The 24,862-nt window shown below is 43.6% G+C and overlaps 1 protein-coding gene across 1 annotated transcript in view; it reads right to left on the bottom strand.

The window, feature by feature from the left end:
• LOC121002910 (probable assembly chaperone of rpl4) overlaps positions 1-24,862 on the bottom strand; it is a 408,505-nt gene that overhangs the window by 322,262 nt on the left and 61,381 nt on the right. The gene's annotated exons all lie outside the window — the stretch shown is intronic.

The following is a 24,862-nucleotide window of genomic DNA, read 5'->3' as shown; positions in this document are numbered from 1 at the left end:
TAGAAATGGACAGAAAATGGTTGCGCATGTGCGGTGAACTCTTAGTCGCTTTGGGAGCCTCGTTCTATAGATAGGTGGGACCCACACGTATCTTACATAGGATATGCCACCAATGTCTGAGGTGAGACAACTCCTAATATGCAATGGTCAATTGTGACCATGGCATCTAAGAGGTCATTTGCCAGAAGATGGTTCCTTCCGGTGAACACCCAGAACGAGATTGTGGGAGCCATTCAGTTATTATGGAAGTCAAGAGCATAGTGAAGGCCTGCCACAGTAAAGTTCCTATTAAAAGGCTTAATAGAACATGGCAATTTTGGCAAAGACTGCCAAACTAAATTACTACAGTCTATGGTATAAGTGATCTAATGATCGCACATCCAAGCCCCTGGTGGGGGAGTGGGGTGCAAAACTTAAAGTAAGAAAAAGTTCAAAATATATATATTTTCTAAAATATTTTTACAAATATAAAAAAAATAACTAAAGAAATAAAAAATTCAAATCAACCCCCTTTTCCACATTTTGCATAAAAATAAATAAAAACACCATTGGTATTGCCATGTCTGAAGATGTCCAACCTATTAAAATATAAAACTATCCCACATGGAGAACACTTTAAACAGAAAAAAAAATATCAAAATGCTCAAATAGCTGTTTGCTTGGTTCGCTTCTCAATAAAATAAAAAAAAGAAAAAGAAAAGAATAAAAAGTGATCAAAAAGTCATACATACCCAAAATAATATTGAAAAAAATAAAATAAAAAAAAAACACAGCTCATCCCACAAAAAAATTTAAATAAAAAATCCTTACACAACTCCATAAATGGAAATGTAAGCAAAGTTATGTGGCAGAACTCTGCTTGATCATCGAAAACTATGGGGGTCATTTATCACCATAAATACACCACTTTTGTGGCGTATATCTGGCGCAGATTCTGTCGCACGCTATGGTGCGGCAGAATCTGCAACTTCTTCCCTGCTCACCCCAGGTCTAAAAAAAGTGGGTGTGGCATGGGCGGGAAAGGGGACGGGCCGGCAGCTCCGTCTTAGTCATCTTTTTATACGCCTGTTTTAGGCATAGAAAATAGTCTAAATGTAAGAAAGCTAGGAAGCGGTCTTACATTTAGAATCCGCGCTGGATGCTCCGAGGTTATGTATAGGTTGGCGCCTCTACATATATTCAACCGATCCACCGCCAGCTATAGGGCTTATTTACATCGACGTCTAAAACGCTGGTCTTGATAAATGTGCCCCTATGTAAATTTGGTAACGCTGTAGTAATACTGACCCAGAGAATAAAAAGGTAATGTGTACATTTTTACCTCCCAGCGAACTCCGTAAAAAGAACACCTGTACAAAAGTAGAACATCTTTGGGGGTGGAGCTTAGTCACAATCTTTTTGTTCTACCGCAGACAGAGCAGAGAGGAGAGGCTTCTGCTGCAGCCAGTTGTCGTACAACCAGACAATAGGACAGGAAAGTTAAGAAGCTAGGTGGGATAGCAGGCCAAGATATATTCCAGTGAGCTCCCTTTTCTGTTATTGTCAAGATAAAAAAAAAAGATTAAGGGAAGAAGAGCTAGTATTTATATATTCATTGACCAAAAAAATCCTGCTCCAAAAAGGAGTTGTTGAAATGGAATAAAACTTTGTATGTGTGAATGTACTGATGATATATGGAAGGGGTAACAATATTAGAGCAAAAGGATACGTTTATTGGGGAAACTGTACAACTGACAGGAGACTCTAGGACCCTGTTGGGTGTCTCTAGCCTGGATACAAGATGAGATACGGCCTCTAGCCTGGATACAAGGCGAGATACGGCCTCTAGCCTGGATACAAGGCGAGATACGGCCTCTAGCCTGGATACAAGATGCGATACGGCCTCTAGCCTGGATACAAGGCGAGATACGGCCTCTAGCCTGGATACAAGGCGAGATACAGCCTCTAGCCTGGATACAAGATGATGTATGGCCTTTAGCCTGGATACAAGATGATATACGGCCTCTAACCTGGATACAAGAGGAAATAAGGCCTCTAGCTTGTATACCAGATAAGATACGGCCTCTAGTCTGGATGCAAGATGAGATACGGCCTCTAGCCTAGATACAAGATGAGATACGGCCTCTAGCCTGGATACAAGATGAGATATGGCCTTTAGCCTGAATACAAGAGGACATACAACCTCTAACCTGGATACAAGAGGGAATAAGGCCTCTAGCTTGTATACCAGATGAGATGCAGCCTCTAACCTGGATACGAGATGAGATACGGTTGGACATGGAGGCATATAGCTGGGCCTGTAGATCCTGCACACTTGTAGGTTGCTGAAGCTGACGTCCCAGCTGGTCGCATAAATTCTGTATTGGTGATAAATCTGGTGACCGAGCAGCCAAGAAAGTGCTGTAATCCGGTGGAGACATTCCTGAAAAACCCTTGCTGTCTGTGGGCGACCATTATTAAGCTGAAAAATGCCAGTTGGAAGCTTTGCCATGAGAGGAACACATGTAGCAGTAGGATGCCCTGAACATATAACTGAGCTGGGTTCATTCACATGACCGTGAAAAACGACCACATGAAGGCCACTGGTTTCAGAACCAGTTAAAGTCTATGGTGCTATTCACATGGCCTTTTTTTTCTAACAGCCAGTGAATGGTGGCCCTCCATAAATAGGACATGTCCAATTTTTGCTCATTTTCACGGCCAGACAGACCCCACTGAAATCAACAGGACCATCTTTAATGGCCGTTTAGACAGGAGTGCACTTGTCCAATGACCACTAAAAACGCAAACACTGTAAACTAAAACAAAAAAATAAACTAAAAAGGCCTTTCAGGGGTTCAAAAAAATACCTCATCACTTGCACACGAGGGAACACTCACTTCCCACTGGAGGCAGCAAAACCTGACGGTCCCAGAGTGGTGACATCACATAATCATGCTGGTAGACTGCTGCCTGCAGTGCGGAGCGAGTGTCCCCTTGTGTGCAAGTGCTGCGTTTTTTGTTGTTTTTTGTCACAAGCAGAATAGGGGTCACCAAGGAGTGTATTATTCCTACTGGGGAACACAAAAGAGTTCATTAATCATACTGGGGGGGCACTAATAGGGAGCATCATACTCAGGAAATTAATCATACTTGTGGGCACTAAGGGGGCATTAATCATAGGGGGGGGCACTATTGGGTAAATTAATCATACTGGAGGGCACTAATAGGGGAATGCATCATACTAAGGGGCACTATGGGAACTATTTGATGTCCAGGGGGCACTATGGGAGCCATTATGTATACTGTGAGGGTACTGCAGGGGTTGGGATGTTATTTAAAAATAAATACAAATAAATAAAGCCACTCACCACGTCAAGGTCGCCTCTATGAGTGGTCCCTAACACTAGTTCCTACCTGTTTATGGGCCATGACAGCCACACAAAGTCCAGGGATTTCAGGTGCAGCATGCACGCCAAGCACACTCTGCTTTTAACCTCGTCCGGTGCCATTACAGCTTTCATCGGATCCAGGGATGCAAGTACCAACATGCATGCTGAGCCCACTATATACTTCTCCTGGAGCCAAATGGCTACTGGTAGGTGCTATATACGCAGACTCAGTTTTATACTGACTTTAAAACCAGCCTCCAGGACAGATTGACTGGTCAGGTGTGCATGACTCCAAGGAGATCGCCACGCCTCCAATATATACTACAAAGAAAAATGTACACCAATGCCTCATCCAGCATAGAGGCAGGGCAGAGTGCTGGTTGCAGAGTGCTATTGCATTTGTATTTTGCGTTTGTATATATATTTCGCCATAGTGATGTGCACCTGCATACAGGTTGTGCTGACCCAATCACCCACATTTTTTCTTTGTAGTATATATTGGAGGCATGGCGATCTCCATGCAGTCATGCACACCTGACCAGTCAATCTGTCCTGGAGGCTGGTTTTAAAGTCAGTATAAAACTGAGTCTGCTTATATAGAACCTACCAGTAGCCATTTGGCTCCAGGAGAAGTATATAGTGGGCTCAGCATGCATGTTGGTACTTGCATCCCTGGATCCGATGAAAGCTGTAATGATACCGGACGGGGTTAAAAGCAGAGTGTGCCTGGCGTGCACGCTGACCTGCATTCCCTGGACTTTGTGTGGCTGTCATGGCCCATAAACAGGTAGGAACTAGTGTTAGGGACCACTCCATAGAGGCGACCTTGACGTGGTGAGTGGCTTATTATGCTTTGGCCAAAATGTACACCAATGCCTCATCCAGCATAGAGGCAGGGCAGAATGCTGGTTGCAGAGTGCTATTGCATTTGTATTTTGCGTTTGTATATGTATTTTGCCATAGCGATGTGCACCTGCATACAGGGTTGTGCTGACTCAATCACCCACAAATAAATAAAGTTTATCCGTTTTTAATAGTCATTAATGTCAACGGGCATTAAAAACAGATAAAACGCCAGAAAATGGATGCACGCATAGACGCAAAATAGCCAGTGTATCTGTTTTTATGGCTGTTTTTTTTTTTCATTTGAATGTACCCTTAGTGTCCCTCGTATCACTTCTAGGGGTGACCGACTGTTGTATGCAATGGCTCCCTGGATCATCTCAGCAGCAGTTGGGGCAGTGTGTCACTCCACAACAAAGGCAGGATTTAAGCGCTCACAACGAGGCCTCCATACTTCAACCTGACCGTCATCAGATCCCAAACAGAACCTGAATTTGTCAGGAAAGATGATACAGCTCTAGACTGTAGAAGTCCAGGTTTCTTATTCACAGCTGGCTGTCAATAGCAGGACACATAAACAGCACAGTGACAATAAGTTTTCTTCTGTAAAGCGTCTGGAGATGGTCCGGGCACAGACATGGGCAAGGAAATGTGGGAGCGGCATGGGGGTGGATCAAACGATCCTAACTGCCTGTGGTCTGTTTGGGCCGTCCGGAGCCTTTCGCAATTTGTGTGTGGCCTAATGTAACCACTGCTCCCAACAGCTAGGTCAGAACAGCCTACCTGGCGTGAAATTAATAAAAAATTACCACCCTGCTTTAGTCCAATGATGCACTTCATCCTCTGTCAACTGGGCAAAATGTCAACTATCTCTCACCAAGAGGTACACTATACAAAAGTAGCCTCTGAGAACCTTTTTTATAGTGGACGGTGGAGGAAACATTTTTACACCCTCTTGTGACAAGACGCAATGTCTAATCGGACCACACCTGAAATAATTTACATATCTGTAAATTTTTCAGCAATAACACATTTCTATCGGAGTGTGTTATTTATTTATTTTTTGTGTCAGTGAGTGTATTCGTTATGCATGTTCTATGTTTAGTGTTCCTTTAAAGTGGTTCTCTCCATTCTGTTGCCTTGGGAAATCACAAAAGGATCCAGAGAGCCATATAGACTGTATAATAGAATCCTCCTTGAACTTGGAGCCAGCAGCAGAGAGTCCCTGGAGAACGTTCTTTAGACTAAGCCCAATTCATGAGCCCAGCAGAGTGGAAATTACCTGTGACCTCTTCCCGAGATCACACCACGTGTCCCTATGCAGAAGAAGCCTGGAGACTTTGCCATAGAAGTCAACGGAGCAGAATGTGAATTATGTGCCGTAGAAAATTTCTAAACAGAAGACCAATCCCGAATGATGACAACCTGCATATACAACATTCGGAGATGCTCTACATAACCTTGCGGTATGTCACTTCTTCGGGAGTCTGTTTATTCTTCATTCACACCTCTCACTTTAAAACCCATCAGCTCTTCTCCGGCTGATTTATCTTTGCTTTTCTAGGACGACAATTTTTAAACATTATTTTCTATCCGGAAAAAAAAAAAATCCAAGCCACTGCTCAGCTAATATTTCCAGTGCATCAGGGAGCTCAAGCCTAAATTAGGGGGGAAAAAAACATTTCTGAAAACAGTACAAGTAAATGAGCAGACAACTTTTTTTTTTCATGGCGCACTTGGGAAAGAACATAAGGTTGGTGGTAAACAGTCTATGACTTGCAAATGTTGTGCTAAGCAGTATCTACCCGGCGCCGCAGGTCATTACGAAGAGAAGGTCTTGGTAATTTTATAAGGTGGAAATCGTTACAAAAGTCTGAACGACCTGCCTCGAAGATGATATATATACAAAATTATATGGCGGGAGAGGGGGGGGGGGGGGGAGGTAGACTAAACGCCATTAATCTAAATCCATTTTCTTGGAGTGGAATAAGCGGGTATTTTAATAAACAGCGGGAGGCGCATTGAAGAAAAAAAATAAGGATGTTAATATAAAAAAAAAATTGAAAATGAGTTTTATTTAGGAATTAGCATATTTCATACGCGCTGAAAATTGATGTTCTTTTTGGGTCCGCAAAGTTTTCTTCTGGTTTAAGAGGTGCTATAAGTAATTCTATGCCGAGAGTCTAGTCAGCATTCAGACCTTTTCGGCTCCAGATGAGTTATTTCTATAGAAAAGGCTATTCAGATTGAAATGCGGCATTGTAGAGAGTACACAATGCTACATTGTACGGTATCAACGGACAGGAATCGACTTCATCAGCAGAATTAGGACTGCATTTTTCCTAATATTAAAGCAGAAATAAGTCCCATGCACACAGTAGAATCTTTATGGAGCTGTAGGCACACTTCCATCAAAGTGTTTTATCACATATTAACAACCTACATGCAAATCTATTAGGCAAATGTTTTTCAAAAAATAATAAAAATTAGCTGGATGGTTTTCTGGCTATAATATTTTGAAGTCTCCCCATGTATTCTACTTCCTGTCCAGGCTCTTTAAAGGGGTTATCCCACAAATAATATTCTACAGTTTTCAAACCGGCCCCTGGATCTGAAAATTTTTGTAATTGCAACCATTACACTACTCATCGTCTCCCCTGCAGCGGAGGCATAGTGTAATTACAAGTACTTGCTCCATTCAAGTGAATGGAGTGTTCACTTGAAATTACACTAGCTTCTTAGGCAACGGGCAGTGTAATGAAGAGGAATTGGCACTCCCATGGAGCTCCACTCCCCGCCAATCAGATATTGATGACTACGGTGCGCGAATCGCACTTCGGATTTGTTCCCCAACTTCGCTTTAATGCTGCACGGAGATCAGTGTCCATACAGCATGAAAATGTATGGGTTTCAGTGAGGCCAACTTCGTTAAGTCCAAAGTCACCCCAGACTTCGGTGAAGAACTTCGGCCATTGATTCCACAACTTTAAAAACATTTTAAAACAGCAATCCGAAATCATATTTGGTACCGGCTGGTACCTCGGTACCGAAGTCAACTTCGGATTGCTGTTTTAAAACGTTTTTAAAAAGGTGTAGAATTGAAGGCCAAAGTTCTTCACCGAAGTCTCAAGTGACTTCGGACTTAAGTTAGCATCACCGAAGCCCATACATTTTAATGCTGTATGGAGACTGGTCTCCGGACAGAATAAAAACAAAGTTGGCAACGAATCGACTTCATATCTTGGATCCGATGCGCGAGCCGCCCACCGCTATTGATGACCTATCCTGAGGATAAACACAGCGGATGCATGTCCATAAATCAGTCCATCAGTATGATACATTAAAGGATAAAGTGCAAATGAAAACATGTCATATACAATCCAAGGACATAGAACAATTACCCATGCTGTGTCTCCTCCAGGATGGCGCCAACCCCGTGCGTTTCGGCATACCTTCGTCTGGGGGTATTTATCACAAATACAATAGAGCTGCCAAATTGTTAACTGAATTATACACCTAATATTATCATGAGGATTACCCTTTAGATAACATCTTCCCTTCACAGCAACAGTAAACGGACTATGAATTACATATCTATAAGGGAGTTTTACCTTTGAGATGACTTCTACAGAAAGACAATGTTTTGCATTTTATTTTCAATGGCATAGTGCTGCTGAAATGAAATAGAAAACCTAAACATTTAAAAACTATTTGGTTTTCATGAATACTGAACTCGGTTTGTATGTTCTCCCCATGTCTTTGAGGCTTTCCTCTACATAGTACAGGTTCCTGCCATAATGGATAAGTTCATCGGCTTCCTATAAGTATGGCCCTTATGTGTGTAAGCTTTGGATTTCAGGCTGTGGGCTCTGCTGGGGTCAAGAAGAGTTGTGACTTTTTGTGGAGCTCTGCTTGGTCCTAAATCATAATGTGATCCAATAGTTCGGTCATATATTTTATAAAAAAATGATACATAGATATAATACTACAGGATGAAGAAATTCTATAGTGAGGTACAGTAGGGCCCCAAATTAGAAGCTCCATACTTTGGAGGAGTAGACATTCCATGATGGGGCATATAGGGGCAGGTATGGCTCCAATATTCTCAAAAAACAATAGTCTCAAAGAAAAAAAATATACAGTACAGACCAAAAGTTTGGACAGACCTTCTCATTCAAAGAGTTTTCTTTATTTTCATGACTATGAATGCATCAAAACTATTAATTAACACATGTGGAATTATATACATAACAAACCAGTGTGAAACAACTGAAAATATGTCATATTCTAGGTTCTTCAAAGTAGCCACCTTTTGCTTTGATTACTGCTTTGCACACTCTTGGCATTCTCTTGATGAGCTTCAAGAGGTAGTCCCCTGAAATGGTTTTCACTTCACAGGTGTGCCCTGTCAGGTTTAATAAGTGGGATTTTTTTGCCTTATAAATGGGGTTGGGACCATCTGTTGCGTTGAGGAGAAGTCAGGTGGATACACAGCTGATAGTCCTACTAAATAGACTTTAGAATTTGTTAGAATTTGTATTATGGTAAGAAAAAAGCAGCTAAGTAAAGAAAAACGAGTGGAATGAAGGTGAGCTGGACCGCAGAGTGAAGGCAGAGGGCCAACAAGTGCTAAGCATCTCTGGGAACTCCTTCAAGACTGTTGGAAGACCATTTCAGGGGACTACCTCTTGAAGCTCATCAAGAGAATGCCAAGAGTGTGCAAAGCAGTAATCAAAGCAAAAGGTGGCTACTTTGAAGAACCTAGAATACGACATATTTTCAGTTGTTTCACACTTGTTTGTTATGTATATAATTCCACATGTGTTAATTCATAGTTTTGATGTCTTCATAGTCATGAAAATAAAGAAAAAACTCTTTGAATGAGAAGGTGTGTCCAAACTTTTGGTCTGTACTGTATATAATGATGCACCTAAGGGAACCGGTCCAAGTGCATCAGGTTGATCCAGAGGTTAGTATAAGGCCCTAGGTTTCTATCTGACCCAGGGCAACATTTGTTCCTGGTTCTCTCTGTGTCTGTGTGGGTGCCTTCGGTTTAGTTCAATCTATGGGGTTTGGGAGGAAACCTGAAGGGTAAGTGGTGCTCAATCATAAACTTCTGACATATTGGACCTTTGGTTTGATGGGGGTCTAGAGACCTCCAGCCATACTGAAACGAAGGAGAAGATCTACTTAGCTGTCCCTTTCGCGTATGATTGAATTTCCTCAGAAAGGTGGGGTGAGTGGTGTATGGACCCCAAAAAAATATATAAGTAAATACACCCCTCTGCTCGTGTCTCCAAGAAGAGATAAGCAAAGTCAATAACAAGGGAAAAGGCACATGGCTCAACTACGTCTTCTGCCCCTTCATTTTAGCAACCAGTTTGGGCTCAAGACACTAGGACGTTTGATCTAAGGACAGCTGTCCTTTAAGAACGGTCTGTATGTTTGAGAACTAAGGGGGAGATTATTAAAACTGATGTAAAGGGAAGGTGACTTAGTTGCCCATAGACATCAATCAGATTCCATATTTTATTTTTCATTGCTCCTTTGGCAGTTTTTCCCCCACTGGGGACAGAACCTATGTGAATGGTAAAAATCTGTGTACGGCAATAGCATGACTCTACAAAAGCAATGGGATAAAAAAAAGAATTCAGTATCCAATAAACTTTCACAATTTTTTTCTGACAAATTCGACATGCAAAAATTTCCTGGGTACAAAGGGTCCTAAAAAAATCTCCAGGCGATGTAGTAAAATGCTGATGTGTACGAGCCTTTGCACGATTTTTTATTCCATTGGTACTTTATAATTTTCTCCCCTATGAGGATCCCACTGACGGGCGTATTTAACCTCAGCCACTACAGGTTAAGTCAACATTTAAATGGTTAAGTACTAAAACATTGCAGAACCTTCTAAATGGGAGAGAATTAGGTACTAAACGCCTTAGGCTTTCATTTAATTTGAGCACTTAATTTAGACCTGTGGGAGGCTGAGAGTTCGAGTATAAAATAAGGACTTGGGTTTGATGTGCCGTTTTCAAGAGATGAATTCACATTTCTAAAGCTTTTCGATGTGGAAGGGATCATTACGACCAAGAGAGGGTGAAAGTACAGGTCACAATATTGCAACTATGGTAGAAACGCAATGCAGGGAAAGAAAGAAGAAAATGAGGAAATACTCAGAGGCATTCAACGTGGCTGTAAGTCTCAAGACTTACGGACTCCTTTATATCAAGCCCATAGAGATACAATATCTGTAGATGGTTACAGGAGAAATTTTTATTCCTATACAGTCCCATGATGACAACTTATCTCCTATCCACAGGACAGAGAATAAGAGTCTGATCAGTGGTGGTCTGATCATTGGGGCCCCTGCCAATCACAAGAAGGAGGGCCCATGCTCCCTATATGAATACAGCAGCGATCACACGTGTGTCCTCCACTCCATTCAACTGAATGGAGCGGTAGTGTGACCGCCACTCCATTCAAATGGGAAAGAACACCCGTTCTCAGGATAAGAGTCTAACATGTGGGGTGCCGACCTCTGGGACCCCTGCCGATCTTATCTCCTATCCTGTGGAAAGAGGGTAAGTTGTCTTTAAATATGAGGGGCCCCCCTCCAGGGGCGTTGCTAGGGTCTGAAAACATCCAGGGCACAAGCCCACTGTGTTGAAATTGCACATTAAAGGCATGCTTAAAGGGGTGTTCTGGTTTATCCAAATGAGGTGCAGTACTGCAGGCTGCAGTCATTATATAATACAACATTCGGTAATTTTCCAATATCTGTTACGTTTCATTTCCTCACCACCGCCGATAGCCCTGTTCCTTTGACCCCACACCTTGGGCCCCAAACGGACCAATAGTTACTCTACACCAGCTTCCCCCACTGGTGTGCTGGTGTATAGGTCCCGTTGTGATTTTTGGGTTGCCTTGGTCCCACTGGCCTGGCTTCCCCCTTGGAGCCATTTTTGTATCTGCAAACTCCAGCCATTGCCACCTTTTTGTTTACGGCTACCCCCTTTAACCACCTCAGCCCCTATGGCTTAAACACCCTGAAAGACCAGGCCACTTTTTACACTTCTGACCTACCCTACTTTCACCGTTTATTGTTCGGTCATGCAACTTACCACCCAAATGAATTTTACCTCCTTTTCTTCTCACTTATAGAGCTTTCATTTGGTGGTATTTCATTGCTGCTGACATTTTTACTTTTTTTTGTTATTAATCAAAATTAAACGATTTTATTGCAAAAAAATGAAATTTTTCACTTTCAGTTGTAAAATTTTGCAAAAAAAACGACATCCATATAGAAATTTTGCTCTAAATTTATTGTTATACATGTCTTTGTTAAAAAAAAAAATGGTTTGGGTAAAAGTTATAGCGTTTACAAACTATGGTACAAAAATGTGAATTTCCGCTTTTTGAAGCAGCTCTGACTTTCTGAGCACCTGTCATGTTTCCTGAGGTTCTACAATGGCCAGACAGTACAAACACCCCACAAATGACCCCATTTCGGAAAGTAGACACCCTAAGGTATTCGCTGATGGGCATAGTGAGTTCATAGAACTTTTTATTTTTTGTCACAAGTTAGCGGAAAATGATGATTTATTTTTTTTTTTCTTACAAAGTCTCATATTCCACTAACTTGTGACAAAAAATAAAAAGTTCTATGAACTCACTATGCCCATCAGTGAATACCTTGGGGTGTCTTATTTCCAAAATGGGGTCACTTGTGGGGTAGTTATACTGCCCTGGCATTCTAGGGGCCCAAATGTGTGTTAAGGCGTTTGAAATCAAATTCTGTAAAAAATGGCCAGTGAAATCCGAAAGGTGCTCTTTGGAATATGGGCCCCTTTGCCCACCTAGGCTGCAAAAAAGTGTCACACATGTGGTATCTCCGTATTCAGGAGAAGTTGGGGAATGTGTTTTGGGGTGTCATTTTACATATACCCATGCTGGGTGAGATAAATATCTTGGTCAAATGCCAACTTTGTATAAAAAAATGGGAAAAGTTGTCTTTTGCCAAGATATTTATCTCACCCAGCATGGGTATATGTAAAATGACACCCCAAAACACATTCCCCAACTTCTCCTGAATACGGAGATACCACATGTGTGACACTTTTTTGCAGCCTAGGTGGGCAAAGGGGCCCACATTCCAAAGAGCACCTTTCGGATTTCACCGGTCATTTTTTACAGAATTTGATTTCAAACTCCTTACCACACATTTGGGCCCCTAGAATGCCAGGGCAGTATAACTACCCCACAAGTGACCCCATTTTGGAAAGAAGACACCCCAAGGTATTCACTGATGGGCATAGTGAGTTCATGGAAGTTTTTATTTTTTGTCACAAGTTAGTGGAATGTGAGACTTTGTAAGGAAAAAAAAATTAAAAAAAAATCATCATTTTCCACTAACTTGTGACAAAAAATAAAAAATTCTAGGAACTCGCCATGCCCCTCACGGAATACCTTGGGGTGTCTTCTTTCCAAAATGGGGTCACTTGTGGGGTAGTTATACTGCCCTGGCATTTTCCAGGGGCCCTAATGTGTGGTAAGTAGGTAAATTACCTGTGAAATCCGAAAGGTGCTCTTTGGAATGTGGGCCCCTTTGCCCACCTAGGCTGTAAAAAAGTGCCACACATGTGGTATCGCCGTACTCAGGAGAAGTTGGGGAATGTGTTTTGGGGTGTCATTTTACATATACCCATGCTGGGTGAGATAAATATCTTGGTCAAATGCCAACTTTGTATAAAAAAATGGGAAAAGTTGTCTTTTGCCAATATATTTCTCTCACCCAGCATGGGTATATGTAAAATGACACCCCAAAACACATTCCCCAACTTCTCCTGAATACAGCGATACCAGATGTGTGACACTTTTTTGCAGCCTAGATGCGCAAAGGGGCCCACATTCCTTTTATGAGGGCATTTTTAGACATTTGGATCCCAGACCTTTTCTCACGCTTTAGGGCCCCTAAAATGCCAGGGCAGTATAAATACCCCACATGTGACCCCATTTTGGAAAGAATACACCCCAAGGTATTCAATGAGGGGCATGGCGAGTTCATAGAAATTTTTTTTTTTTGGCACAAGTTAGCGGAAATTGTTTTTATTTATTTTTTTCTCACAAAGTCTCCCTTTCCACTAACTTGGGACAAAAATATCAATCTTTCATGGACTCAATATGCCCCTCACGGAATACCTTGGGGTGTCTTCTTTCCAAAATGGGGTCACATGTGGGGTATTTATACTGCCCTGGCATTCTAGGGGCCCTAAAGCGTGAGAAGAAGTCTGGAATATAAATGTCTAAAAATTTTTACGCATTTGGATTCCGTGAGGGGTATGGTGAGTTCATGTGAGATTTTATTTTTTGTCACAAGTTAGTGGAATATGACTTGGGCCAAAAAAATGTCTGAATGGAGCCTTACAGAGGGGTGATCAATGACAGGGGGGTGATCAGGGAGTCTATATGGGGTGATCACCCCCCTGTCATTGATCACCCCCCTATAAGGCTCCATTTAGATGTCCGTATGTGTTTTGCGGATCCGATCCATGTATCAGTGGATCCGTAAAAATCATGCGGACATCTGAATGGAGCTTTACAGGGGGGTGATCAATGACAGAGGGGTAATCAATGACAGGGGGGTGATCAGGGAGTCTATATGGGGTGATCACCACAGTCATTGATCACCCCCCTGTAAGGCTCCATTCAGACGTCCGTATGCGTTTTGCGGATCCGATCAGTCTATCAGTGGATCCGTAAAAATCATGCGGACATCTGAATGGAGCTTTACAGGGGGGTAATCAATGACAGGGGGGTGATCAGGGAGTCTATATGGGGTGATCAGGGAGTCTATATGGGGTGATCAGGGGTGATCAAGGGTGAATAAGGGGTTAATAAGTAACAGGGGGGGGGGTGTAGTGTAGTGGTGCTTGGTGCAACATATTACTGAGCTATCTGTGTCCTCTGGTGGTCGATCCAAACAAAGGGGACCACCAGAGGACCAGGTAGCAGGTATATTAGACGCTGTTATCAAAACAGCGTCTAATATACCTGTTAGGGGTTAAGAAAATCACATCTCCAGCCTGCCAGCGAACGATCGCTGCTGGCAGGCTGGAGATCCACTCGCTTACCTTCCGATCCTGTGAACGCGCGCGCCTGTGTGCGCGTGTTCACAGGAAATCTCGCGTCTCGCGAGATGACGCATATATGCGTGACTGTGCGCAGGGCTGCCACCTCCGGAACGCGAATCTGCGTTAGGCGGTCCGGAGGTGGTTAATGCAAGCTCCTCTCGCTTGCCACCCTAATTGTACATATCCCCGATGAGTTTATGTGGAACGAAACGTGACACGTTGGGAGTTCATCTTTAGTAGGGTGTATTAGGGACACCGCACAGTATCAGGGAAAGGTATCCGGACGGGGTCACCCCTTGCGGGGAAAGCACTTCGTATAGATAGGTAGGGTGACACTAGCCCTGTCCTTTAGGGTGAACTAGGGACTTTGACTCCTGACTCCTATCTACGCTCGAGCTGCATGTTTGGCACCTCCTCTGAATGGTACTCCAGTCTACTTGATCCTCCAATCTACATCAATCTGGGGAACCCACTGTTTGGATTCCCTTCTGACTGGGAGAGTCTATCAACATCTACAGCCGCTGATGGGTGAGAGTGTTCCTTACTTTATGGTGTTATATACTGGTACCATTCAGTGTTTGTTTGTTTTGGCCCGAGCAGGGCTTGTGTATATTGTTTCATTTTGAGGGTACTTATCCGTGGCTAGCGCGGTTTGTATTTCAAGCATATCTATTAAATGTTAAGTTTTATCTCCCTTTGTCCCTCTGTTGGGGATCAGTTTTTTTGCATTGCGAACTTTGGGAGGAATTGGCGAAGCAATTCATTGCATGCTTGGCTTATTTTCGTGTGTTTCTCATTTTCTCACCACTGCAGAAATCTTTGCTTGGGCCCTTTAATATTGATGGGAGTGGACCCTGGGCAAACCCACAGATCATCCCCCTATTACCCTGTACTTGTTCCACCGATCCGCTACTTGCGGGCTGCGCGGGCATGAGTTCAGTCACTTCGATGAGCAATCCCGTCCTGCGGCGCCTGATCCCACGAGACCAGTGACCTCCCGCACCACAGGACGATCCCACGCCGCAGGACGGGATTGCGCACTGAAGTGACTGAACTCATGCCCGCACAGCCCGCAAGTAGCGGATCGGCGGAACAAGTACAAGGGGGGTGGGGGGGATGATCTGTGGTGGGTTGCCCAGGTCCAATCAATATTAAAGGACCCTGGAATAGCCCAAAAAAAATAAAAATAAATGCTACCAGGCCAGCATAATATTCGGAGCACTGGACAAAACATCCGGGGCTCAAGCCCCGAATGTTTTGACCCAACGACGCCCCTGTCCCCTCTATGAATGGAGTGGTAGTGTGCACGTTGGTACAACACTCCATTCATTTGCATGGAGCTGACGGAGCAACGTCTATATTACCTTCATAGAAATGAATGGAGCCGTCAGATCCACCAACAATCTGCTATTTATCACGTATCCAGTAGAGGTGATGTATCATTTTTGTGGGATAACCCAGTTAATACAGCATTGACATATTCCACAGAAAAGCAATATACATGTTGTTATCTATATCTTGTTGTTTCTCATAGAAACTGGCAGGTTTGGCCAATACCGACCTGAAATGCGTAAGCATCAGTTGTTCTGAGCCACATAGGATTTTATGGGATTGTAAATAACGCTGCATTTTAATGCTCAAAGATGATGGATTCCTCTACCGATCTGACATATTCCATAGACCTATAGGGAGACTATTGTAAAAGCAATGTATAAGATTGGAGACCCCCCCCCCCCCGACTGATTTCTTCAAGTACTGTATTAACTATCGTCCAATGCCTCGCTCTGGTATTGTAGTTCAGACCCGTTCAAGTCAATAGAGAGGAGTTGCAGTATTATATCAGTATTAAAAGGGAGTTTAATTCCCTTCTCTTCAAGGGAAACTCAAAATGGTGGCAAAGACCCTGGGCAACTTACTTGACTTGACCCAGTCATCTGGCTAAAGTCAGCACTGAGCGGCTCCATCGTAAGTGGAGTATAGGAGTCCGCTCAATGCAGAGCTCGCCTCAATGAGTCCTTATATTCATGGGCTCTTCCCTCCGCCTGCTGCTGATTGCTATAGGGAGAGGGCCATCAATCAGTACTGAGGGATGGGGAATATGAAGAATGGTATATGTCGGGAAACACAGACACCTACACTTTGATTGACAGGGCCAGGCATGATGACATTTACACTGCCTGGCCCTGTCAATCATTAGTTTAAGTGCAGAGGGTGCGGCAGTTGTAGAGAGAGCAGAGCCTCTAGGTGTAACGGCAATGCCCTTGTTGCTCCTAGAGGCTCATTTCTATAGATTTCTTACTTTTCCTATATTATTCTATATATTTACTTCATTTTTCTCAGCAATGCGGGCACAATGTCTTCAGCTGCCAAGTGCACATGTAACAGGTCAGCCGGTGTCATAGGTACAGATCTACTGACAGATGCCTTTTAAGGGAACATACACAACCGTATGTGTTTTACAGTCCGCAAATTGCAGATGCGCAAAACACGGATACCGTCCACGTGCATTACGCATTTTGCGGAACACACACGGCCAGCCCTATGACAAATGCCTACTCTTATCTGCAATTGCGGACAAGAATAGGACTTGCGCTATCTTTGTTGCAGGGCCGCGGAACGGAACTACGGATGCGGACGGTGCACGATGTGCTGTCCGCATCTTTTGCGGCCCCAATGAAATGATCGGGTCCACACCTGTTCCACAAAATTGCAGAACGGACGCAGACCCATAATTACGGTCGTGTGAATGTACCTTAAGAATTGGTCTAATCAGAACATCTCTTCTGTGATGTCTTTATCCCCCACTTGGACATATGGAAAGGGGTTTTATGTCTAACATATTTTTAAAGAATTTCTGGTGGTTATTTTTAATTTTCCATGTCAATATCTACATTTAAACAAAAACTATAAAATCCTGCAGTTTGTCGCACTGGCCACTAAGCCTAATAATAGGTGGCACGTCTAAATCTGTACAGATCACTTTACTGCAGTAAAGCCAGTATTACACCAGCAGATAGTCCGCCAGATCATTGCTGACGAGCGTTGGTAGTAACGCTAGTTAGCGATGATCTGGCAGTGTAATAATGCCACCGATTACCCGATGAACAAGCAAATGCTCGTCCATCGGGCAATCCCAATCTTTTTAACTGGTTTAAAAATCATTTTTTGCCAGCAGCAGATCATGCTGTATCATCACAATCTGCTGCCGGCAAACAGTGATCAGTATGGGGACGAGCGATGGCATTAGCAATCACTCCTCCTATACTGTGGAGGAGATCGCTGTATAGCATGTAATAGCAGTGGTCTCCTCCGCTAACGAGCAGGCAATCGGCGGGAAGAAATACTTCCCTCCCCGACAGTCGCCTGCTGATCTGCAGGTCTAATAAAGCCTTGGGAGGGAAGGGATGCAAATGAGCTCTTAACAAGCTCTGCCTCTGATGCCACCAGATGGAAGGCAGCTATCCTATAAGTCAGTGTTCAGCTCTTAAAATAAGCCTTGAGACATGACTTGGATATTAAATAAGCCAGCACCTCATCTGCAGACAGCTGTTTCAGGGTGATTGCCCCTCATCAGTGCAGAGCAGAGAGAACTGGCTTAACTGGGTGAGAGGCCTGTGTCCGGGTCAGGGGGGAACTATTCTCCTTAGGGAGAGAGCACCTTAATCAGGGTGAGGAGACTTATAGGTCATAGCTGCCTTCCATCTGGTGGCATCAGAGGCAGAGCTTGTTAAGAGCTCATTTGCATCCCTTCCCTCCCAGAATTCCAGAGGACCATGTATGGCCTATAAGTCTCCTCACACCGATTAAGGCGCTCTATCCCTAAGGAGAGATAGTACCCCCCTAATAAAGCCTTTACCTGCTCATCTATACACAGAGGTGATATCATTACAGGTAGGATTAGAATGACAGATAAGACAGGATTCTCCATTCATAATAGGCGAATACAATCACCTCTGCCCAGGTCAGGAGGGAACCTCATTGACTTCTATGGGAGAGCTTTCTAGGCATGTACTGTGGTACATGCCTAGAAAACTCTCCCATAGAAGTCAATGAGGTTCCCTCCTGACCATTGTGTCTATAGACCATGGGGCTGCAATAAAGCAATTTTCTTAATGCTTTCTAAATGCTATTCAGAATAGCTCAGGCAAGATGGCCGCCCCCATAATCATGTTCAGAAAATAAAATTTTAAAAAATCTGCAATCAGAAAATAAAAAGATTAGAAAGTAGGATGCGGTTTGTGTTGCTATATGATTTCAACTGGCACCAAAAAATGTTGGTGACATATTCCCTTTAAGCAAGTGCTAAACGTTTCAGGCAAGGTGAGGAGCTCAGAAATCCCCTGTATGCTTGTACAGTAGATACGTCACCAATAGACTCCCACTCTATAAGCAAAAGATGGATACAGTATGGTATAGTATTTTTCTGCTTAGTCTACTACAGTACTCCATATTGCAAAAAATAAAAAATAAAATAGCTATACCAGCACAGCAGAGGCACAGCGATGCTCTTTGGCCTCCTATGATGGACACCCTTGATGCGAGCTTTTCCTGACACATACACCAAACACAGACTCTAAACATGATGTGAACAGAGCCCAAGTCGGGTCTGTCTGGCCTAGGCTTCCGCTCTCGGCAGGCTTTGGGTGGTGGTCCCCCAACCACAATGGACATTAGATCCACCAGCCATAACCTAATGTCTATGGTCAGCTTATTATGACCCATCCAACTATAACAATGCAGATTTTAAAAGAGAAACTGCCCGTAATGAGATGCAAACCAAGGAAGAGTGTTTGTACCTTTTAGCTCATTAAGTTATCGTTTTCCGCTTTCACTTGTTGTTTAGCTAAATCTACACCGATTAGTAATTCTGCTGAGGAGGATTCAGGTTTTCCGGCAAACGAGTCCAATGTTGTGTGCGCTAGTCACACCTTTGTTCGCGCTCTGTCCTACGGATCTCGTCATCTTATGCCAGCAACGCTTAACTTTGTCTTCGACAGTATTATCTGGATTTTAATTGTCTGCATAGTTTACTGCCAAGCTGTTTGTCTTCCTGTCCTAACACGACATTCATACACCAAGGACAGGGCTGTTAAATACACAGAGAATTTAAAGGGAACCTCTTACATTGAAAATGCAGTCCGCTCTACGGGTAGCATGCTAGATAGAGCAGATTCATATATATACATTTTTGAAGAAGATTCAGGATAACTTGTCATTTATTCACAAAAATCTTTGCTCATTGTGTACTTCAGTAAGGCAGTGGGCAGTCCTTCACGTATGAGTGTGGGTACAGAGATCTCTATCACCCGCTGGACTCCTAAGCCCATTACAAGCAGAGGTTTTACCTTTTAAAGGGGTTATCCAGGATTTTGTTATCGATGGCCTATCTCCAGGACAGACCAACAATGTCAGATGGTCAGGGGTCCGACATCCTGCACCCCTGACAATCAGCTGTTACCTTGAAGCTCCGGCACCAGAACTACACAGCTCTGTTCATACTGTAGTTGACGGAGCGGTTTACATTGATGTCAATGGGAGCAGCACTACAGTTACCAACTCTGTCCACTACACAATGGAAGGAGCTGAGATGTTCCGACACCAGAGCTACAAAGTAACAATAACAAGGTATTTTTTGGGAAAATGTGTATCATTACATTAAAAGACCCAAAACATTTTTGTTCTTCCATCAACAGAGCTGTGTAATAGCTTGTTTTTTGTGGGCTGAGAAGTAGCTTTCATTGGTACATGCAAACGTTTCGGTCGTTTTTATAGAATTTTTTTGGATTAGTGAATTTTTTTTTTAATGCATTTATTTTTTTACAATGTTCACACTACATCCCTTTGTGTGGACGGAGAGGAGTTACCAACATACAGTGAAACTGTATGGGGACGAATAATCACAGTAAAGATCATTCATTTCTATATTGAATCAATGATCTGCTGCATGTATGAAATGAAGTGATCGTTCATGATCGCTGCTCTATGTATCGTCCCAAGTAAACGGTCCAGTAATTGAGAGTGAATGCTTGTTCCTGAATACTGGCTCGTGTACAGATGAGCAAAAGCCAAAATGCCAAAGTTGCGCCAAGTATCAGATGTGACCATATCTATAGAGTAGAACAACTAGCACATTGGGAACAAGACATACATATATGTTTGCTCGTATATGGAACCCCTGGAAACCCCACTTCTTTCACTCCTCCTTATTTTACTTTCTGGGTCCATTGACCTAGATATCGTTGCTTCATCTAAAGGCTACATGTCTATAAAAATCTGGAAATATGTTCATTGACGCCTTTGTACATTTATGTTTTCTTGTATACAGCTGTTTTCATACTATGCACTGTACAAATGCTGCATACATTTTCTTTAATAAAATGTTTTTGTGACGAATACCGCACCTCGCTGCCCGCCGGACGTCAACTACGTCGAGCTCTGGAGATACGGTATAGTCACTGGTTACCGAAGCGTGACGTTACGCCCTCCAGAGGAGCAGGTAAGATCAGCGTGGTACAGGTTACACACACACACACCTCCTGTCCACGCGGGCACAGAGAGGCAACAAGCTGAGAGAGCCTGGTCACTGCCGCAGTGAAAACAGCGCTGTCTCAGCCCGGGTATCTGCCACCAGCTTCTCGTTTGATATAAGCCCGGTCCGCTAACTGGATTATATAGGGTGAGAAACCAACCCTCGGTAGCTTATAACTAGGCCAAAACACGGACGTGGGGATTCGTGATCGAGATACAAGATAGCACAAGATTAAATTATATATTTAATCGCCGTATGGGCGCACTAGATATAACACAATATACACAGTGATGAATCGTTTGTGTGCTAGCAGACGGTGTGGGTACCTCTTTGGCGCACAAAGACAACCTGGATTCAGAGACTTTTGGTATAGATGCTATTTATTATATTCAGTGGACAACGCGTTTCAGAGTTTATAACTCCTTTTTGAAGTCTTGGGGACGCCAACAGCAATGGTGGCCAGATGGCTGGAGATTCCCTCTGGTGAGGATTGGAGCCGCGCCACACAAAGCAATCCTCACCAGAGGGAATTGCACTATAGTATCGCTGACCCTGCCTACTTTTGTTGTCCCACCTTCTGTCAATTTGGAGCCCCCTACAACAAGGGGCCACTTTTTTTTTTTTTTTTTCCAGGGCCACTGTAAGTTCCCAGTCCGTCCCTGTTGATCATGAGCCCTGTTCCTGCCAACCATATCTTCCCTGCTAGAACGTATGTCCAATACAATGAAAAATCCATCACATAACAATTTGCAGAATCTGCAACCACTCTGCACCGTAACGGGTAAAAATGAGATAGCCGTTCACGTGATGCAGCCAATCGCCACTGCAATATTCTTTCGAAGCCGTTGAAACCATGGTGGAAGGCTGATGTCAGAAGCTAACACAGATTTGTGAGCTACGTTAGTATACAGAAACAGCCATAAGTCATTCTAATATGCTACAAAATGAAGAATAAAAACCTCAGTGATGGCCACTTAGAGAAGACCGCAAAGATCTGAAGGCCTGGCCCAAGTTGATGGCACATTTCCATTAACAAGACAGCCGAGGTGAGCAAATGGTAAAGATCTCTTCGACGCCACATGCGTTTTTTGGTTCCGCATCACAAACCCTCGACCCCCCTCCTCCCCAAACCCACAAATCAGTGGCGTCCAGATACGGTCATTAATATAAAGCACCGTTATACAGTGTCGCAGACGACCGCCAGTAATTTTCTGCAGGTTGTGCTGATTTGGAGGTCAATCTCTCTGACTTTTTGCATCAGCACTCTCATAAACCTTAATGGAATATCACTGTTAGAAGTCAGTGTTTGCCATAAAATGCTGTCTCGCTGATTTGGAAGCGCGCAGTTTGACATCTCGGCAGGAGAGCCATGCAATCATTCAAAGAAGAAAGGTGAGTGAATGACAGGAGCGTTGTGATGACGGGGGCAGCTTTCCTCCATCCGCCAGGACTGCAATCACTCTGATACAACAAATTAGCACGGTGCCACAAGACGCCGGGCGTTTGGATGCCCTCTGCTTTGTTTGCATGTCGCGAACGCACACAAAGTTAAACGGATGAAGTACGACCTACGATTTGCAGCTGTAATTAAAGAAGGAAGACGGTCTCGATATTATCCAGCTGTCTTCATTATGCAGACGCTCGGATAACTACAAATATCTACGGTAATTGTTGCCGGCGCTGCCTTGTTGCTTCGCATTACACGGGACTAAGAAATCAAGAGACGTTGACATGTCTAACGATAATTCTGAACCAACTTTTCTTACAACTGTGCACTGACCTAGTCCTCTGTTATTCCTCCTGGGAATATATGAATAAGTAAACAACTGGGTCTTACCATTCCCTTTGTCAAGAGGGGAAAACACCGATTGGGCAGTGACAGTGTGTAGAGACATGCCCCATCCTCATACAGAATGGTAAGATCCATTTGCCATCCTATTCATACATTTCCAGGAGGAATAACTGAGCAACACAAAGTAAAGATGCTCCAGAATTGCTGTTTCTTGAGCAATACAAGCATCTATATAGACAGAATAGGGTAGCTTTACGTATCCTGTCTAATATGTAGAAAGTGTAACCTTCAAGGCAGATTTTCAATCTAAATGCAGCAGACCCGCTCACAGTTTAAGGGTCTATTCACACGTCCGTAAGTGTTTTGCGGATCCGCAAATTGCGGATCCGCAAAACACGGACACCTGCAATGTGCGATCCGCAATTTGCGGATCCGCACATCACAGACACTATAATAGAAAATGCCTTTTCTGGTCCTCAATTGCGGACAAGAATAGGACATGTTCTATTCTTTTCAGGAACGAAATTGCGGATCCCAAAAAAACGGATCCCGAAAAAACGGATGCGGATCCCAAAAATGAGGATGCAGATCCAGGAAATGTGGATTTGCATCCGTTCCAGCCCCATTGAAAGTGAATGGCTCCGCAAATTGTGGAACAAATGCGGACCCAAATTACGGACGTGTGAATGGACCCTAAACCCTTTGAATGGAGCTAAACCGCAAATGGACACCATGCCAAGAAAGGTCACAACAACTGGGCAGCCGGCGGCGGCTTTTTGGCGTGGAATTTGTGCCCAAATTGTTTTGCGTCAAAACTGTGTGAACAGGGCCTTCATGCAAATTAAGGCTTCACTGCACCAAAGGACGTGGCCAGCACCGGAAAGCGGAGGTGCACCTAGGGGCTAGGCTCCACCCCTCAGAGCACTGAAGCCCTTATTTGCATATAGAATAAAAGTCCTTTTTTTTTTTTTAGGAATGCTGCAATCGATTTTCACAAAACAGGCACGATTTCAATTAGCAGGATCAACCCTACCGGGCAGTATGTCTAGTATAAAGGGGTTGTCCCATTAAAAGGTTTAATATTGATGAGCTTCAATGAGCGGTTTAAAGTGGCGGTGGTGCTCCACTTCTTGCAGCTTACCAAGCACAGCGCCGTCCAATGCATAGTGGCTGTGCTTGGTATTGCAGCTCATCCCCATTCACTTTAGGCCACGTGACTGATCCACAGGATAGGAGATAAGTGTCTGATTGGCAGGGGTCTGACCGCTGGGGCTCCCTGGTAAATCACGAGAAAGGGGGGCACATGCTCCCAATTTGAATGGAGCAGCAGATAATCATGAGTGTCCGCCGCTCTATTCATCTCTATGGGACTGCCAGACATATCCGAGTACAAGCGCTCGGCTATCTCCGGCAGCTATCTCGCGCGCGCGCGCGACCGTTGCTCGATTCAAACAGGGTAGCATGGGCCCCCATTCACAAGATTGGTGGGGCCCCAGCTACCCCCCACTGATCACATGCTTATCCCCCTTATCTATTGTCTTAATGGGACAAACCCTTTAATAGGGTCGACCCTGCTGAAAGGTATTCGTATGCATCGTTGCAACAATAAATAAAGTGATGTGGACCAGAGGGTCACAAAAATCGAGAGCATAAATTCGCCATGAAAAAGACATTAGACGTTCCCTTTTCAAATGCATATACATTACATTTACCGTAAAGGTTGTGACGAAGATTAAATCCCACCACAATGAAAGAGCGTGAAAAAAAAAGGAAATGAGAACCTGGACGATGGAAAGCGGTGACAGCGGTAACATGCTAATACGCCTTTGAAACCTTTATCAGAAATGACATATTATACAAGGCTCTTGTATGGGAACGACATCTTCACCTTGATCTGGGAAAATGCGAGACGAGATCCAGCACAATGAGGCATGCGAGCACTTCAAAGCTTCTTGTAAAGACATTCCGCATTATCGTGAAATATTAATCTGAGCTGGAGAATTTATTGTAATTGGAGAACACCTTCACCTGGACTCGGGAACGTTAAACCCGCGCCGTGGAAACTGAAGAGAGAAGGATTTACTTTTAGCTGCAAAACTCAATGGGAAACCAGTCGACGAGCATTAGCAATTCTCCGGTAACAAGCAAGCCCGGCACCATGTGAACGAAAGTCATTTAGCTGGAAAGCTTCACG

This window comes from Bufo bufo, chromosome 5 (assembly GCF_905171765.1).
Source record: "Bufo bufo chromosome 5, aBufBuf1.1, whole genome shotgun sequence".
NCBI lineage: Eukaryota > Metazoa > Chordata > Amphibia > Anura > Bufonidae > Bufo > Bufo bufo.
Note: the sequence above shows the minus strand (reverse complement) of the source record. Positions and strands in the feature narration are given on the sequence as shown.